The 19,026-nt window shown below is 43.6% G+C and overlaps 1 protein-coding gene across 4 annotated transcripts in view; it reads left to right on the top strand.

Annotated features, from left to right (window-relative positions):
* The first annotated feature begins 1,062 nt into the window (after positions 1-1,062).
* Positions 1,063-19,026, top strand: part of ndrg3b (ndrg family member 3b) — a 64,795-nt gene continuing 46,831 nt past the window's right edge. For all 4 annotated transcript variants that reach the window (XM_029719499.1, XM_029719495.1, XM_029719497.1 and 1 more), the window contains exon 1: positions 1,063-1,176. The gene's annotated coding sequence lies outside the window, so the exon portion shown is untranslated. The remainder of the gene's footprint in view (positions 1,177-19,026) is intronic.

The raw sequence follows: 19,026 nt of genomic DNA, 5'->3' as shown, positions 1-19,026 counted from the left end.
CTGTTTTTCATGGTTTGGGCTAGGCCCCTTAGTTTCAGTGAAGGGAAATCTTAACACTACAGCATACTATGACATTCTAGATGATTCTGTGCTTCTGACTTTGGCAACAGTTTAGCTAAGGCTTTTTCCTGTTTCAGCATGACAATGCCACTGTGTACGAAGCGAGGTTTATACATATGGTTTGTCGAGTGGAACAACTTGACTGGCCTGCACAGAGCCCTGACCTCAACCCCATCTAACACCTTCGGGATGAATTGGAACCAGTGGAGGCTGCTAAGGGGAGGACGGCTCATAATAATGGGTGGAATGGAGTCAATGGAATGGTATCAAACGCATGGAAACCATGTCTTTGACGTGTTTGATGCCATTCCATTGACTTCATTCAATGGGTGGCAGGTAGCCTAGTGGTTAGAGCATTGGACTAGTAACCGAAAGGTTGCAAGATGGAATCCCCGAGCTGACAAGGTAAAAATCTGTCATTCTGCCCCTGAACAAGGCAGTTAACTCACTGTTCCTAGGCAATCATTGAAAATAAAAAATAAAAATTGTTCTAAACTGACTTGCCTAGTTAAATAAAGGTAAAAAAAGATTCCAGCCATTATGAGCCAGCCTCCACTGATTGGAACACCGACTGCGAGCCAGTGCCGACCTCACTAATGCTCTTGTGGCTGAATGGAAGCAAGTCCCCGCAGCAAAGTTCCAACATGTAGTGGAACGCCTTCCCAGAATAGTGGAGGCTGTTATAGCAGCAAAGGGGCATCAACTCCATATTAATGCCCATGATTTTGGAATAAGCTGTTTGACGAGCAGGTGTCCACATACTTTTGGTCATGTATATCATGCAAATGATCTTACAATGCCCAGAATCAGACTAGGGAAATGAACTAAGTCATAATACATGTATTCAATTTAAAAACATTTTATTGTACAGGACAGATTTAAACTGCTGAGAAGTCATAATATAGCTCCTACCACACTCGTTCTGGTCATGCTGCAGGGGGGGTGAATGGAAAATCATGGGAGCTGCCCCCCTTTCCGCATTGAAAAGGTCCGCCTTGAATGTATGTCAGTTCAGAGTAGTGTTTTCAGTTGGCACATTGGAATCGAGTGATTCAGAGCACTACGAGACAGCCAGGCAGACCCTGCTATTTCCACGGTTTTATCAAAAGTCAACGGGTGAGTAACATGGCGCAAAAGGTCAATTATTGGATATAAAGAGCGTGTAGCCCCCTAAAAAGTGCTTCCTAATGTTACATTTGTGTGGCAGTAGCTATAACGTTAGCTAGCTGATTTTGTTAGCCAAAGGTTTGGTGAAGTGCGTTCTCAAGCCAGCTAGCTAGCAGCTACAGTATGTGTTAGCTAGCTGGTTGTTGGTGGCTGGTTAACTATCTAGCTATGAAACCTAACGTTTTTGTCGATATCATTAATTTTCTGTTATTTTCACACATGGTGTTTTAGTTGCCTTGCTACTAACGTTCAGTCGTTACCTAACGGACTATAAATAGCTAGCTAACGGTAGACCAGCAGAGGTTGGTTGGAAGAGCATGGTTTTTGGAGCTTTTCTAGCTATCTATTGGACTTGAGATGCTAGCTAGGCGACAGTACACCCCTGACAGCCTTTTCCCCATAACTAGGCCTATCTTGGTTGTGTATTTATCTATAGGGTATCACTTTACTCATGACATTCAGAACACCGAGCAAGTCACATGGGGAGGTGGACTGTCTGGTTAGTTAGAACAAGCCCTTTGCAGAAGAATAATGTCCTTTAATAAGTAACTGCCAAAATAAAGGAAATGCTTGAGTAAATGAGGGATACAAAGTATATTGAAAGCAGATGCTTTCACACAGGTGTGGTTCCTGAGTTAATTAAGCAATTAAGATCCCATCATGCTTATGGTCATGTACATAACATTTTATTAAAATGTATGCGCTCTGGATACGTGTCTGCTAAATTATTTAAATGTATAAATATGCCCAGCTGCCAGTTTTCTGGGCTACTATGGCTAGAAGAGATCTTAGTGACTTTGAAAGATGGGTCTCAAATGACCATAGTGGGTTTATAGTGTGCCACCATCAACAAAAATGGTGGAAGAATGTTGTCGCATCTCTCCAATAGAGTTCCAGACACTTGTAAGGTGTATTGAAGCTGTTCTGGTGGCCCAATGCCCTATTAAGACACTATGTTTGTGTTTCCTTTATTTTGGCATTTACATGTAGCTATGGCATTTGATCCCCCAGTAATGTGTCCCTTGGATTGTGTATTCGTGCTGCTAACCAAGAGAGATGGAGATCAAAAAACACAAATGAATGCCAGCAAAGTCAATGCGATTAGTGACAGCTGTTTTGAAGTACAGATGGCCTCTGCTACTTACCCTACAGTAACTCAACAAACAATTGCCCTTGATGAGGTGTACTAGGACTGTTTTTTTTCTGTACTTTTAAAATATACCCTTGTTTGTTTGGGTAATGCTATAGTCTTTGGAAGTGTTAATGCTCGCGCATGTCGCACTGAATGTGGTTAGAGCGTTCATCTGCCAATCGCTCAGCGCACTGTTTTAGGGACCACCCGCTGGAGACGTCTGACTGACACATTGTTTTGTGATTCTACATGTACAATCGGCACTCGGTTCGCAAATTACGTTCAGAGGTGCTAAGTGCTCTCTGCCAGCAAACGCTATTGGTGTGTCTGGGCCCTTACTTACGCTCTACCCCAAACAGGTGGGAGTTATGTTGGCAATGGCAAGCGATGATGCCTCCTCAGTGCTACAGAAACGAGCAAAACCTTCTACTGTACTTGCTCTGAATTTTCCAGGTTTCTGATTTTGTGTGTAAGTCGTTGAGGTTCACTGGTGTAGGAAATCTGAGTGGGGATTTGGACTGGGTCCAAATCCCAGACCAAATATCATCTGCTGCTACCACATATGTCCACTAATCCTTCAGTATGTGTACTGTTTGTTTATTTTATAAACCTGGCCTCTCTTTACTCTGCCCATCCTTTCACCTGCACCCTGGCCATGCAGCAGGTGTTGCATGGTCTCTTTCCATTCCATTGGCTGCCCTTCATACCACCTCCATATTTCTGTTGCTGTCCTTGGGGAGGTCTTTGCCAAGCTCTGCTCTGAGCTGGTGGGGTGGGGGAAGAAGGCAGGACTACTGTATGTAAACAATAGGGAAAATGTTATCCTCTGGTCCAGATTACATAATGTTGTTCATGTGGTTTATTCCTTTACATTTTTTTCTGTTAACTGCTGGGGCTGGTTGATAGCTGTAATTTTGAGAATTGTGATTAAAGGCTGATCTTGTACCCTTCAGAAATGGACCCTACAGAGCGCAGCACAGTGTTGCAATGTCGCTTTTCCTCACAAAAGGGCCGGCATTCAACTTTCTCTTTTTTTACCTGGAAAATGAGAGCAGACTTATTATTCCTTGAGAAGACTGGTCAAGGGAAAGACCTAGTCAGTTGTACAACTGAATGCCTTCAACTGAAATGTCTCTTCCACATTTTAACCTGGATCAGAGAGGTGCAGGTGGCTGCCTTAATCGACATCCACGTCTTCGGCCCCCGGGGAACAGTGCCTTGCTCAGGGGCAGAACTACAGATTTTTACCTTGTCAGCTCGGGGATTCGATCCTTCCGGGGCAGTATTGAGTGAGTTTTGCAACAAAGTCCCTCCCCTGTGTCTACATCACATCTTTTTCAATATCCATTCTGATATAAACACGCAATCAATGTAGGTCGTGCTACTACTTATCATTCTACTTGCAAGCTTCCTTCTTTTTTGGTGATTTTAGTTTGAGATTTGCTACGCACAATTATATCTGTCCAGTTTCAAGGAGTGTCTGTGCAAGCTGATGAGACAATATGAGCTCCAATACCACCCTTTGATGCGGTTGTATTCAGACAAGCGCGCAAAAGTCAACCGCTGGATGGAGATATCACAATTTGAACACTGATATCAAAGAAACATGGAGAAAGATTTGGGACCAGTCTGTTGGCAATCTGAAAAGGGTGAAAGAGACGTGGAGTAGGGCTGCCGCCGGTGTGAGTCCTGCCGATTGTCCGACAACTGGATTGGCTTCGTGTTTCTTTGAAACCTCGTCAGACCCCCATATGCCAGATACGTATGTACTCTTGTCATGCAGCTGAGTACTTTTGTACTGTGTTTGTGATCTTAAGTTTAGAAGACCTAGTTAGAACATGTTGGTGCTCTTCTGGCTGGGAGAAATTGTGAGTGGGAAATATTTAGTACCTGTGTTATCAACATGATTAGCAGGGCTAGTTCAAACATCTGAAAACAAACAATGGGGTGTGTGCATGTGCTAATTAGTTTGAGATGTTTATGGACTCCGTTCCTTTTAATCATTTTAACTATAAGGAACCCATGGAGATGTTTTAAAAGTTATTGCGACGTATTCTAATATATTCACCATCTGCTTTGAGGTGGGTGGTGCTTTTTGCAGCTTATCTAAAGGTGGTTCATCTCCCCGGCCTGGTTCATCTCCCCGGCCAGGTTCATCTCCCCGGCCAGGTTCATCTCAATCAACCTCTGACCCAGATCCAGTGGCCGGAAGAGGAAGACAGCTGAGGATCCTTTGGACACTGACGTTATGCAGCGGTTGAAAGAGTTACAGAAACAGCAGCAGGAGTTACAGAAACAGCAGCAGGAGTTACAGAAAAGGCAGTCTATGATGTCATGGTACCATGGCTGGTGTCTATTCCTCCTGATCAATGTCTCCCATTTGTCAGGGACATTGTGTTTTCCTTTTTTGTGATTTCTTCTTGTGATAGACATTTGCAGACCTTTTAGATTAAGTACAAATAACCAAATAGTTATTTACAGACTACTACTGTTCTGAATCAGTCACTGTGTAAATGTGTACTGCTTTGTACATGAGCTAGATGAGGCTAATGTCTTGGGGTTCTGTCCTTATTGTCTGAAGCTGGACACTCATTCTCACCCACAGGAAGGTCTCCATTGAAAGGCCACTACACATGAAAATGTACAACCTTGTGTTATGTTGATTGGTGAATGTCTTTAGGGTCTAGCCTTATTGTCTACAGCTGGACAACCATTTTCACCCATGTACCATAGCAGGATGCATATAATTATTAATTATGTCTGTTGGTATACAGTGTATCAGCCATTCATGTGTGACCGTCTTATCCCCCAACAGAGATGTTCATTTGATAATATTCATGGTAACCGTTGGGTTATATATGAAGATGTACAGTGCCTTTGGAAAGTATTCAGACCCCTTGACTTTTTCCACATTTTGTTACGTTACAGCCTTATTCTAAAATGGATTTAAAAAATGTACAAATCCTCAGCAATCTAATGACAAAACGAAAACAGGTTTTTATACATTTCTGCAAATTTGTTATGTAAATAAGGTATGTTTTTTATTTTAGTATTCAGACCCTTTGCTATGAGTTTTGAAATTGAGCTCAGGTGCATCCTGTTTCTGTTGATCATCCTTGATGTTTCTACAACTTGATTGGAGTCCACCTGTGGTAAATTGAATGGACATGATTTGGAAAGGCGCACACCTATCCCAAGCAAAAACAAAGCCATGAGGTCGAAGGAATTGTCCAATGAGCTCCGAGACAGGATTGTGTCAGCACAGATCTGGGGTAGGGTACCAAAAAAAGTCTGCAGCATTGGAGGTCCCCAAGAACACAGTGGCCTCCATCTTTCTTTAATGGAAGACATTTGGAACCACCAAGACTCTTCCTAGAGCTGGCCATCCGGCCCAACTGAGCAATCAGGGGGAGAAGGGCCTTGGTTAGGGAGGTGACCAAGACCCCAATGGTCACTGACAGAGCTCGAGTTCCTCTGGAGATGGGAGAACCTTGCAGAAGGATAACCATCTCTGCAGCACTCCACCAATCAGGCCTTGATGGTAGAGTGGCCAGACAGAAGCTACTCCTTAGTAAAATGCACATGACAGTCCACTTGGAGTTTGCCAAATAGCACCTAAAGGACTCTCAGACCATGAGAAACAAGATTCTCTGGTCTGATTAAACCAAGATTTAACTCTTTGGCCTAAATGCCACGGCTCACGTCTGGAGGAAACCTGGAACCATCCCTACGGTGAAGTGTGGTGGTGGTGGCGGCATCATGCTGTGGGGATGTTTTTCAGTGGCAGGGACTGGAGCGAAGGTTCACCTTCCAACAGGACAACGACCCTAAAGAACACAGCCAAGATAACACACTAGTGGCTTCGGGACAAGTCTCTGAATGTCATTGAGTGGCCCAGCCATAGCCCGGACTTAAACCAGATCGAACATCTCTGGAGAGACCTGAAAATGGCTGTGCAGCAACGCTCCCCATCCAACCTGACAGAGCTTGAGAGGATCTGCAGAGAAGAATGGGAGAAAATCCCCAAATACAGGTGTGCCAAACTTGTAGTGTCATACAGAAGAAGATTCTGCTGTAATTGCTGCCAAAGGTGCTTTAACAAAGTACTGAGTCAAAGGTCTGAATACTTATGTAAATGTAATTTTTCAGTTTATTTGTAAACATTTCTAAGCCTGTTTTTGTTTTGTCATTTTAGGGTATTGTGTGTAGATTGAGGGGGGGGGGGGGACTTTTTAATCCATTTTAGAATAAGGCTGTAACCTAAAAAAGTGGAAAAAGTCAAGGCGTCTGAATACTTTCCGAAGACACTGTATATGTCATAAATTATAAAGCTGTTGACACAAGATGGAAGTCAGAAAATGTATTGAGGACTGTTAATGTGCTATTGGCCTGCAAACTATATGAAAACCTTGCCCCTCACACACAGTAAAATCAAGCCAGTGTTTTTTAACGGAGATATGTTTTCTTCATCTCCTCTTGAAGTGTTCAGTGGACGAACCTTCCATTTTCTCTGTCGAGTAGTAAGAACAGTTCAAGCTCTTGCTGTTGCAATTCATAGAGACATGTTTCCTAGGCTAAAAAGTAGTGTTGAAGCATAGAACACCAGACTAGACAAACATGTAGGTAGCTAGCTAGCATTTGTAAACAAAGGCATAACCACCGGATCCGGAAGTTTGAATGTCGTCACTAGCTGCAGAGTGCCTTCTTGCTTGGTAAGCTAGTCTGGTTCCCCAAGCCCCCTAATGGATATACACTACACAAGGCGGACTTCCTCTGTGTGGAACGCAACGACGATGTGGACAAAACTGCCCATGCGAGTCGTTTGACTGAGGAAAGCTTGTAGCAACCTTAAGCCTACAGTAATGGCAGCATCAACCTCAATATTACACTTTGACCTTGTGGAATTGTTTGATACACAATGGAGGTTGACAATCGGTGTGTCATCTCCCCAGGAGTCATGTGTTGTCCTGAGCTCCAGCTGTTGGGCCTTGGGAAAGGACGCTGCTTGTGGGGAGGTAGCCCAGCCTGTCACATCAGTAGCCTGATATTCCTGCTCTATTGGGCCAACTGAGAATCTCCTCTTCCCCTGTCATACAATCAGACGTATTAAATTGCCCCCCAGCAGCCTGCTAAGGATCTAAAGCCACAGGAAGCGGATCTACCAGTAATGGCACTGCAGACAGGTGCCAGGTATGGAGCTGTGCTGTGGCACTTACCAATTAGGCTACCCAAACAAGACTGTTTTGCGCAGTGTTTGTCTTACAGAATAAAGGAAACACTGGCTGCTTCCTGACAGTAGCTGAAAAGCTCAAAATAAATCCACATGTAATCTACACTGAGCACAGTAATTTGATTTCCATAGTTAGATTTTTTTTCCCTCACCAAATGGCAAACTTGTCAGTTTTGCACTGGAGAAAAAGGTCCCTGGGCTGTGTATCAGTAAGCCCAGTTAATCAGGGAGAGGGGGTGGGGAATACAAAGCAACGCAAAGGAAGGAGCTAACATTTACACATTACCCAGCGGCTCATAATGAATATTCTGTTTTGCTTGGCATTTTACATCGCCTTGTACCTCCCCTGTGGCCTGTCCTGGCTACTTGGTGTCAGTGCCCTAGCTAGGCTAGTCTACCTCTCCTTACCTTAATGCCAGGAATGAACTATTATCCTAACAAATCCACTGTCTCTATTTTGCCAACCTTTCCACTCTTTTGAAGTAGATATCCAAGTTTCTTCAAAATCCACTGACACTTTCCACAGCTCAAAGTGTGGAGGGTTTGATTGAACAGACATAACTGGAACCCTGATCCGCACCATTGTGTCTTGAATACCAACCTTAGATATTAGTGGAGATGAGTCGCTTTGCAGTGCTCAGCCTGCCACCTGTATGGTACTTGCATCCTGGCTGGCCTGGCACTCATACAGACACTACTTGTAGAGATGCCCCTCATCATTTTTATGAATATTTTATTTAACTAAGCAAGTCAGTTAAGAACAAATTCTTATTTACAATGATGGCCAAACCTGGACGATGCTGGGCCAATTGTGCGCCGCCCTATGGGACTCTCAATCACGTCCTGTTGAGATACAGCCTGGATTCGAACCAGGGTGTCTGTAGTGACGCCTCTAGCACCGAGATGCATTGCCTTAGACCGCTGCGCCACTCGGGAGCTGACTGTTATTTTCCCCGGTGGCAGTAGCATACGCAGGTGCCTGGCAGCTCTCCACAGGTGGATCCTCTCCTGTGCCCTGCTCTGAGAACATGACCCAGGCTGTCACCAGGGAGCCGGAGGCAAAGTGAAACCTGAGCTTAACTCTGGTGGCTGCTGCTTGGCCAGCACATCTGACCCAGGTCAAGGGGAGAGGGGCACCATTTTGAAGGGGCTGCGCTGGAATAAAGAAGCCCTGCTGTTGTGGGACTTGTGTGTTAAAGGGATGGAGCTGGTGAGCTTGCTGGAGTGAAGCGATACTCTGGCCTGCACTTCTGCAGAGGGGCTGTTAAATATTGTATGGAATACTGATAGTCTGGCTTGAAGTTATTTAAAAAAAAAAATCTCTGTCCTCATCCAGCCCTTCTACTGAATTTTATTTTGATCTTGCTGTATCTGTGGAATGACAGTTCAACCCTTCTTTTGAAATGAACTCCATGACAAAGTGGTTGAATGTTAGTCTCTTCCCCTCGTGCGACGCTAATGGTAACCACCCACACACACAGCTGAGACTTGTGTAAGTTAGCCTGGAGAGCCTCTGTCTTCGTCATCTCCCCCCTGGCCTCCATACATCTTTAATAAAGTAACATGGCAGTGGCCATCAGCCCATACACTGGGTCCATTTACTTAAGCAGCCCTGGTTGACAGACGGAACACCTCAACACTAACGGCAGTCGCCGAGCTATTTCACACACTGGTTTGTTTATAGTCTGTGTATATGCCCAATGTTTCTCTTCAAGCCAAGAAGGACCTGTCACATGTATTTTAGGACAAAGTCTGATGTCTGTGAAATCAGTTTTGACAGTCTGTAAGGTCTCATTATTATCTAGGCTAAAATGTGGCCAAAGCAGGTTTTGACATGAAGTGAGAAGCATTAGACTGCTAACCAGGGTGACTCAGTGGTGTCATAATTCTCATGGAGGTATATAGTCACTTTAGTCAGTGAAATACAGGGCACGGTTAAAAGGGTAGACGGGTCAGACTAATAAGCTTTTCAAAAGTGACAGAATTTGAAAAAAATATATTAATTTCGAAACACTTATGTTCCCTTGAGTGTTAGCTATGCACTTTCGGGGTTTGCTGCAATACATTTTTGTAAAACAAAGTGTCATATATATATGTGTATATATATATACATATTTATTTATTTATTTACCTCCTAAAATAAAGTCATTAGGCGCAACCATGAATGTTTTGGAAATAATTTTGTTTTCTGAGCATTAATTAAAGAAAATAATAGTAAAAAAAAAAGTTATGAAAACACACACACGAGTATGTGGACCCCTTCAGGTGTATTAAATCGAGCACACAGCCATGTAGTCTCCATAGACAAACATCAGTATGACAGTAGAATGGCCGTACTGAAGAGCTCAGTGACTTTCAATGTAGCACCGTCGTAGGATGCCACCTTTCCAACAAGTCAGTTCATCAAATTTCTGCCCTCCTAGAGCTGCCTGGGTCAACTAAGTGCTGGTATTGTGAAGTGGAAACGTCAAGGTGCATTTCATGGCTCACCCATGAAGTGGTAGGCCACACAAGCTCACAGAACGTGAGTGCTGAAGCGCGTAAAAGTTGTCTGTCCTCGGCTGCAACACTCGCTACCGAGTTCCAAACTGCCTCTGGAAGCAACGTCGGCACAAGAACTGTTTGTCGGGAGTTCCGTGGCCGAGCAGCCGCACAAGCCTAAGATCACCATTCGCAATGCTAAGTGGACTCTGGAGCAGTGGAAATGCTTTCTGTTGAGTGATGAATCACACTTCACCATCTGGCAGTCCAACGAACAAATCTGGGTTTAACTGCCCCAATGCAGAATGTCAACTGCAAAGTTTGGTGGAGGAGGAATAATGGTCTGGGGATGTTTTTCATGGTTCGGGCTAGGCCCCTTAGTTCCAGTGAAGGGAAATCTTAACCTCTATGGGCTAGGTGGGACGCTTGCATCCCACCTACTCAACAGCCAGTGGAATCCCGTGGCGCGTTATTCAAATACCTTAGAAATGCTATTACTTCAATTTCTCAAACATATTACTATTTTTACACCATTTTAAAGACAAGACTCTCGTTAATCTAACCACACTGTCCGATTTCAAAAAGGCTTTACAACGAAAGCAAAACATTAGATTATGTCAGCAGAGTACCCAGCCAGAAATAATCAGACACCCATTTTTCAAGCTAGCATATAATGTCACATAAACACAAACCACAGCTAAATGCAGCACTAACCTTTGATGATCTTCATCAGACAACAATCTTAGGACATTATGTTATACAATACATGCATGTTTTGTTCAATCAAGTTCATATTTATATCAAAAACCAGCTTTTTACATTAGCATGTGACTAGCATTCCCACCGAACACTTCCGGTGAATTTACTAAATTACTCACGATAAACGTTCACAAAAAAACATAATTATTTTAAGAATCATAGATACAGAACTCCTTTATGCACTCGCTATGTCCGATTTTAAAATAGCTTTTCGGTGAAAGCACATTTTGCAATATTCTAAGTAGATAGCCCAGCCATCACAGGCTTGCTATTTTGACACCAACCAAGTGTGGTACTCACCAAACTCCGATTTACTATTAGAAAAGTTTGATTACCTTTGGTGTTCTTCGTCAGAATGCACTCCCAGGACTTCTACTTCAATAACAAATGTTGGTTTGGTCCCAAATAATCCATAGTTATATCCAAATAGCGCCGTTTTGTTCGTGCGTTCAAGACACTATCCGAAGGGTAAATAAGGGTCATGCGCCCGATGCGTTTCGTGACAAAAAATGTCTAAATATTCCATTACCGTACTTTGAAGCATGTCAACCGCTGTTTAAAATAAATTTTTATGCCATTTTTCTCGTTAAAAAAAAAGCGATAATATTCCGACCGGGAGTGGTGGTTTTCGTTCAAAGAGAGAGAAAGTAAACATGGAGTCGACTCGGGCACTCGCGCCCCGTCCCATTGTCCTCAGATCGGCCACTATCAAAATGCGCTACGATTCAGCTTTCTGGCGCCTTCTGAGAGCCTATGGGAGCGTTAGAATATGTCACGTAATGCCAGAGATCCCCTGTTTTTGTTAGAGATGATCAATAAGGCCATGAAATGGTCAGAGAGAGCGCTTCCTGTTTGGAATCTTCTCAGGTTTTGGCCTGCCAAATGAGTTCTGTTAAACTCACAGACACCATTCAAACAGTTTTAGAAACTTTAGGGTGTTTTATATCCAAATCAAACAATTATATGCATATTCTGGTTACTGGGCAGGAGTAGTAACCAGATTAAATCGGGTACGTTTTTTTATCCGGCCGTGCAAATACTGCCCCCTAGCCCCAACAGGTTTGCTACAGGATACGTTGACATTCTATACAATTCTGTGCTTCCAACTTTGTGGCAACAGTTTGCGGAAGGCCTTTTCCTGTTTCAGCATGACAATGCCCCTGTGCACAAAGTGAGGTCCATACAGAAATGGTTTATCGAGATCCGTGTGGAAGAACTTGACTGGCCTTTGGGATGAATTGGAACACTGACTGCGAGCCAGGTGAGGTACCTGACCTCACCAATGATCTTGTGCCTGAATGAAAGCAAGTCCCCACAGGAATTGTCCAACATCTAGTGGAAAGCCTTCCCAGAATAGTGGAGGCTGTTAAGCAAAGGTGGGACCAACTCCATATTAATGCCTGTGATTTTGGATGAGATGTTCAAGCAGGTGTCCACATACTTTTAGTAGTGTGTGTGTGTGTGTACAAAACATTAAGAACATCTTCCTAATATTGAGTTGCACCCCCCCCCCCTTTGCCCTCAGAACAGACTCAATTCGTCAGGGCATGGACTCTATAAGGTGTCAAGTGTTCCACAGAGATGCTGGCCCATGTTGACGCCAATGATTCCCACACTTGCCAAGTTGGTTGGATGTCTTTTTTAGGTGGTGGACCATTTATTGATGCACACAGGAAACTGTTGTGTGAAAAAACCCAGTAGCGTTGCAGTTCTTGACACAAACCGGTGCGCCTGCCACCTACTACCATAGCCCTTTCAAAGGCAGTTAAATCTTTTGTCTTGTGCATTCACCCTCTGAATGGTGCGCACACACAATCCATGTCTCAAGGCTTAAAAATCCTTATTTAACCTGTCTCCTCCCCTTCATCTACACTGATTTTTGAAGTGGTTTTAGCAAGTGACAAGGGATCATAGCTTTCACCTGGTCAGTCTGTCATGGAAAGAGCAGGTGTTCATAATGTTTTGTACACTGTGTACATGGTCTCAAAGTTCCAGTATAATTAATATATAATTTTTCACTGGACGACACCTTGTCAACTAAAACCTCTGTTAGGGAAATAAAAATCATTCAATTAATTTTGTTAAATTGCATTTCTCTTCGTCTGAGTTTCTCTCTGCATTTGAGGCAATATAATTACATTTTTAAAAACACTGGTTGTACTGAATGATCATGGCTGGTTGCGACTAATGCCTATTCTGTTACATGGGTAAGATGGCGTAATTTCTTTAGGGACACCCCCTCACTCTTCTTTCATACTCAAACACACACTGTATAGAGGGGTAGTATGGCGACGTTTAACAATGATCTCTTTTTAATACCTAATAAAATAAGGAAAAGTACACTATAGTAGAGTACTCTGCTGTATTGTACTGCACTATTTTCTACTTTTCTGTACTGTGCTGTCCAAACTTGTGAAACAAACATAGACGTCTATGATTGGTTCAGATTTAGTCCGGATCAACAATTTTGGTCTTGTTTGGGGGGCGGGGCAAATTACAATAATTGCCAGTGGGTAGAAAAATACCCCAAAATTTAAAGAAAGATGCTGCATTTTTCTACCTTTGTGTGCCTATTCAGCATGAAGAGGATGACATTCATAATTATGCATTTCTGTGTATTACAGATTAGGGACCCATGCCATCATCTCGTTACCATAATTCTGTTACCTGGTGTTAATCCACTTAATTTACTGTAGGTCTGTTAAAGGTTAAATAAAATACTGTAGTTCAATTTTCAAAATGGATGTCTTCAAACTCAAGGTATCATAGCTGACACCTCATTCTTTCTGCAGACATCTTTTGAATTTTGATTCGGAGTAAATATTTACGAGTTTTCGGAAAACTTGATCACATAAGCTGATGGAGAATTTACCATCATTCTTTTACCAACCTTTGCATCTGCACTGTTCTTTGAGGAAATGTGTTTTGTCTCATTTTCAGTGTACATGTTTTAAATGAGTCCTTGTGCATATAGTTGTATGGCTTTAACTTTGCAATCAATGCTGTTTGTTTGGCATACATTTGAAAGTGTTTCAGGGAGTCCGACATCGTGGCGTAGGAGGACTGATTTCCCTCTGGTGATGTGATGCCTGTTGCACCAGATGATAATCAAGGAGTCATTTTTTTCCGGACAAAAGTAGTTAAAGTATTTAAAACCTTTCTGCATAAAATGTCTTACCCGTATAACAGTATAGTGGAATAGACCCTGACAATATCATGCCAGAATGTTTGACAGTTTTATTATTTCAGATGTTTTATTAACATTTAGACCGGTGGTCACAACTTTTCTGAATCAAGATCACTGAGTCAAAATGCAAGCTGAGATCTACCACTCCGATTTTTCTTTTTTAAACATGACTTAAACGTAAGCCTATGCAACATTAACCAATTAAAAACAGTTCTGTAGCAATGAGGTTTGTGCAGTAAGCTATAGGCCCAATACGTCATCACTGCATATTGGCTATGCTTGAATTGCCCTGCAAATGTTGTTCTTCTCAGAGCATTTTGAAATAATTGTAGGTATATGATCACACTGGTAATAGATCATTTGTTGTATTACTTGTGAGGTGCAGCTGAGTGAGCATAATAATTTGTCAGTCATACTGACTGACTGGTCAGTATGAGGGAGGGAGCAGCGGTCAGGCTGCCTCTCAAACGACTCACTTCTAATGACTTTCTCAAACTTTAGAGCACCAAAGTGACAGGTTTTTTTTCACATTTCACCATTAACATTTTTAGGACTCAAAAGAGAAAGGGTAGTGGCACAACATTTTGTATTTATTAGTTGTTGATTTTGGCCTGTCTGTTTTGTTCTCTTAATAGACAAGTTGAGGGAGTCTCTTGCCCTTAGTCTTTCTGAACTCTCTAATGATTGCTTGACCCGAACCAGACACGAGAGCACAGCTAAGTCTCCACACTGGTGCCAGCCAGCAGCCCCATCAATCACTGACAAGATTTCCTCTGCATGATGCTAGTAACACATGGTTTAGTAGTGTTATCTGACCTATACAATCAGCAGCAGGGGCATCATACATTTTGAGGTGACATTATGTGAAAGATTCCCTATGCATTTGTAATTTCTTAGCAAACTGCCAGCAGTGATGCCCCTTTTCCCCATTGTCTTATGCCAGACAGTACAACGTTTCCACCACCTGACATAAGGCAATGCCATTTCCCTCTTCAGCTGTTGAATGAGAGTGAATTCCAGTTGGTTTGAATTGAAGCAATTCAATTAACTCAGGAGGTGCCCAAGCTTAGGACAGGGAATATGTACATATATCTCCAATGGGAGGTAAGGATTTGGAGAAGAGGCAGTGCAAGATTTGTGTGGTGGTGCTTTCATATGTCTCCAGTCACACAGTGAAGGCTAACTGGACTGCCAGCTAGACTAGCTATAGGCAGCACGTCTTTATTCCGTTCTGTTGGCAAAATGTGCCTGGTCTGACAAATGCCCAGACTGCTGGAAATGTGTTCTGAGCTGTCAGACTGTGCCACCCTACACTGCCATTGTCGTGGATTAGTGACTCTCTTTATTTTAATGAACACGTCCTATTTAATTGATAGGCTATACAATGTTCAGGACTGTGTGTGTGTGGGCAGCAGGGGCTGGTTGCACCAGTTAGTCATCCAACTTTTTATTAAGTCATGAATAGTCAAAATCATGTTTTTGGTGAAATTGGTTGATTATTTGGATGAAACCAGATCAATGTATGATGACGAAAGTACACTGCTCAAAAAAATAAAGGGAACACTTAAACAACACAATGTAACTCCAAGTCAATCACACTTCTGTGAAATCAAACTGTCCACTTAGGAAGCAACACTGATTGACAATAAATTTCACATGCTGTTGTGCAAATGGAATAGACAACAGGTGGAAATTATAGGCAATTAGCAAGACACCCCCAATAAAGGAGTGGTTCTGCAGGTGGGGACCACAGACCACTTCTCAGTTCCTATGCTTCCTGGCTGATGTTTTGGTCACTTTTGAATGCTGGCGGTGCTTTCACTCTAGTGGTAGCATGAGACGGAGTCTACAACCCACACAAGTGGCTCAGGTAGTGCAGCTCATCCAGGATGGCACATCAATGCGAGCTTTGGCAAGAAGGTTTGCTGTGTCTGTCAGCGTAGTGTCCAGAGCATGGAGGCGCTACCAGGAGACAGGCCAGTACATCAGGAGACGTGGAGGAGGCCGTAGCAGGGCAACAACCCAGCAGCAGGACCGCTACCTCCGCCTTTGTGCAAGGAGGAGCAGGAGAAGCGCTGCCAGAGCCCTGCAAAATGACCTCAAGCAGGCCACAAATGTGCATGTGTCTGCTCAAACGGTCAGAAACAGACTCCATGAGGGTGGTATGAGGGCCCGACGTCCACAGGTGGGGGTTGTGCTTACAGCCCAACACCGTGCAGGACGTTTGGCATTTGCCAGAGAACACCAAGATTGGCAAATTAGCCACTGGCACCCCGTGCTCTTCACAGATGAAAGCAGGTTCACACTGAGCACATGTGACAGACGTGACAGAGTCTGGAGACACCGTGGAGAACGTTCTGCTGCCTGCAACATCCTCCAGCATGACCGGTTTGGCGGCGGGTCAGTCATGGTGTGGGGTGGCATTTCTTTGGGGGGCCGCACAGCCCTCCATGTGCTCGCCAGAGGTAGCCTGACTGCCATTAGGTACCGAGATGAGATCCTCAGACCCCTTGTGGGACCATATGCTGGTGCGGTTGGCCCTGGGTTTCTCCTAATGCAAGACAATGCTAGACCTCATGTGGCTGGAGTGTGTCAGCAGTTCCTGCAAGAGGAAGACATTGATGCTATGGACTGGCCCACCCGTTCCCCAGACCTGAATCTAATTGAGCACATCTGGGACATCATGTCTCGCTCCATCCACCAACGCCACGTTGCACCACAGACTGTCCAGGAGTTGGCGGATGCTTTAGTCCAGGTCTGGGAGGAGATCCCTCAGGAGACCATCCGCCACCTCATCAGGAGCATGCCCAGGCGTTGTAGGGAGGTCATACAGGCACGTGGAGGCCACACACACACTACTGAGCCTCATTTTGACTTGTTTTAAGGACATTACATCAAAGTTGGATCAGCCTGTTGTGTGGTTTTCCACTTTAATTTTGAGTGTGACTCCAAATCCAGACCTCCATGGGTTGATAAATTGGATTTCCATTGATTTTATTTTTGTGTGATTTTGTTGTCAGCACATTCAACTATGTAAAGAAAAAAGTATTTAATAAGATTATTTCTTTCATTCAGATCTAGGATGTGTTGTTTAAGTGTTCACTTTATTTTTTGAGCAGTATATGAAAAATGACTTGCTTCTACATTTTGATAAAGTTTGATCATAAAGTTGCATGTCCCGTCCCCATGTAAAACACTCGTTATTAAGGGGATAGGGTGACATCACCCTTACTAATTTTAATACACCAATGATAAGAGAATACCATGTTACCTAATTTAAATAAGTAACGCCGTGTAACCAACATCGGAGGTGTGTTTGCAGAGGGGCGTGGTTTACATAGCTAGTTAGCTACTCTACTGGTGCCAACATTTGGCTGTAGGGTGTCAGCAAGTATAATTAAAAGTTTATACTTCATCTATGGCAAAGATACTTATGTTTCCCTTTTGATCGGTGTCTGGGGTTATCTAAACTCAGCAAAAAAATAAACGTCCTCTCACTGTCAATTGCGTTTATTTTCAGTAAACGTAAGATGTGTAAATATTTGTATGAACATAAGATTCAACAACTGAGACATAAACTGAACAAGTTCCACAGACATGTGACTAACAGAAATTGAATAATGTGTCCCTGAACAAAGAGGGGGGAGGGTCAAAAGTAACAGTCAGTATTTGGTGTGGCCACCAGCTGCATTAAGTACGGCAGTGCATCTCCTCATGGACTGCACCAGATTTGCCAGTTCTTGCAGTAAGATGTTACCCCACTCTTCCACCAAGGCACCTGCAAGTTCCCGGACATTTCTGGGTTCAATGGGATTGAGATCCGGGCTCTTCGCTGGCCATGGCAGAACACTGACATTCCTGTCTTGCAGGAAATCACGCACAAAACGAGCAGTATGGCTGGTGGCATTGTCATGCTGGAGGGTCAGGTCAGGATGAGCCTGCAGGAAGATGTCTTCCCTGTAACGTACAGCGTTGAGATTACCTGCAATGACAACAAGCTCAGTCCGATGAGGCTGTGACACACCGCCCCAGACCATGACGGACCCTCCACCTCCAAATCAATCCCACTCCAGAGTACAGGCCTCGGTGTAACGCTCATTCCGTCGATGATAAACACGAATCTGAACATCACCCCTGGTGAGACAAAACCACGACTCGTCAGTGAAGAGCACTTTTTGCCAGTGTTGTCTGGTCCAGCGACGGTGGGTTTGTGCCCATAGGCGACATTGTTGCCAGTGACGTCTGTTGAGGACCTGCCTTACAACAGGCCTACAAGCCCCTCAGTCCAGCCTCTCTCAGCCTATTGCGGACAGTCTGTGCACTGATGGAGGGATTGTGCGTTCCTGGTGTAACTCGGGCAGTTGTTGTTGCCATCCTGTACCTGTCCCGCCGGTGTGATGTACTGATCCTGTGCAGGTGTTGTTACACGTGGTCTGCCACTGCGAGGACGGTCAGCTGTCCGTCCTGTAGCGCTGTCTTAGGCGTCTCACAGTACGGACATTGCAATTTATTTCCCTGGCCACATTTGCAGTCCTCATGTCTCCTTGCAGCATGCCTAAGGCGCATTCACGCAGATGAGCAGGGGCCCTGGGCATCTTTCTTTTGGTGTTTTTCAGAGTCAGTAGAAAGGCCTCTTTTTAGTGTCCTAAGTTTTCATAACTGTGACCTTAATTGCCTACCGTCTGTAAGCTGTTAGTGTCTTAACGACTGTTCCACAGATACATGTTCATTAATTGTTTCTGGTTCATTGAACAAGCATGGGAAACAGTGTTTAAACCCTTTACAATGAAGGTCTGTGTAATTATTTAGATTTTTATGAATTATTTTTGAAAGACAGGGTCCTGAAAAGGGGACGTTTCTTTTTTTGCTGAGTTTTCTAACCCCCAAATTATATTATTGTTGATATTTTAGTCACTATTTTACATGGGAATCGGTGACTGTTCGTGATATATTAATTTAAAGCAAAAGCCTCGTGTGGTAAACTTTTTTTAATTTCAGCACCGTTTTGAT

The sequence above is a fragment of the Salmo trutta genome, chromosome 28 (genome assembly GCF_901001165.1).
Source record: "Salmo trutta chromosome 28, fSalTru1.1, whole genome shotgun sequence".
In the NCBI taxonomy this organism is placed as follows: Eukaryota; Metazoa; Chordata; class Actinopteri; order Salmoniformes; family Salmonidae; genus Salmo; species Salmo trutta.
This window is presented reverse-complemented; position numbering and strand designations above follow the sequence as displayed.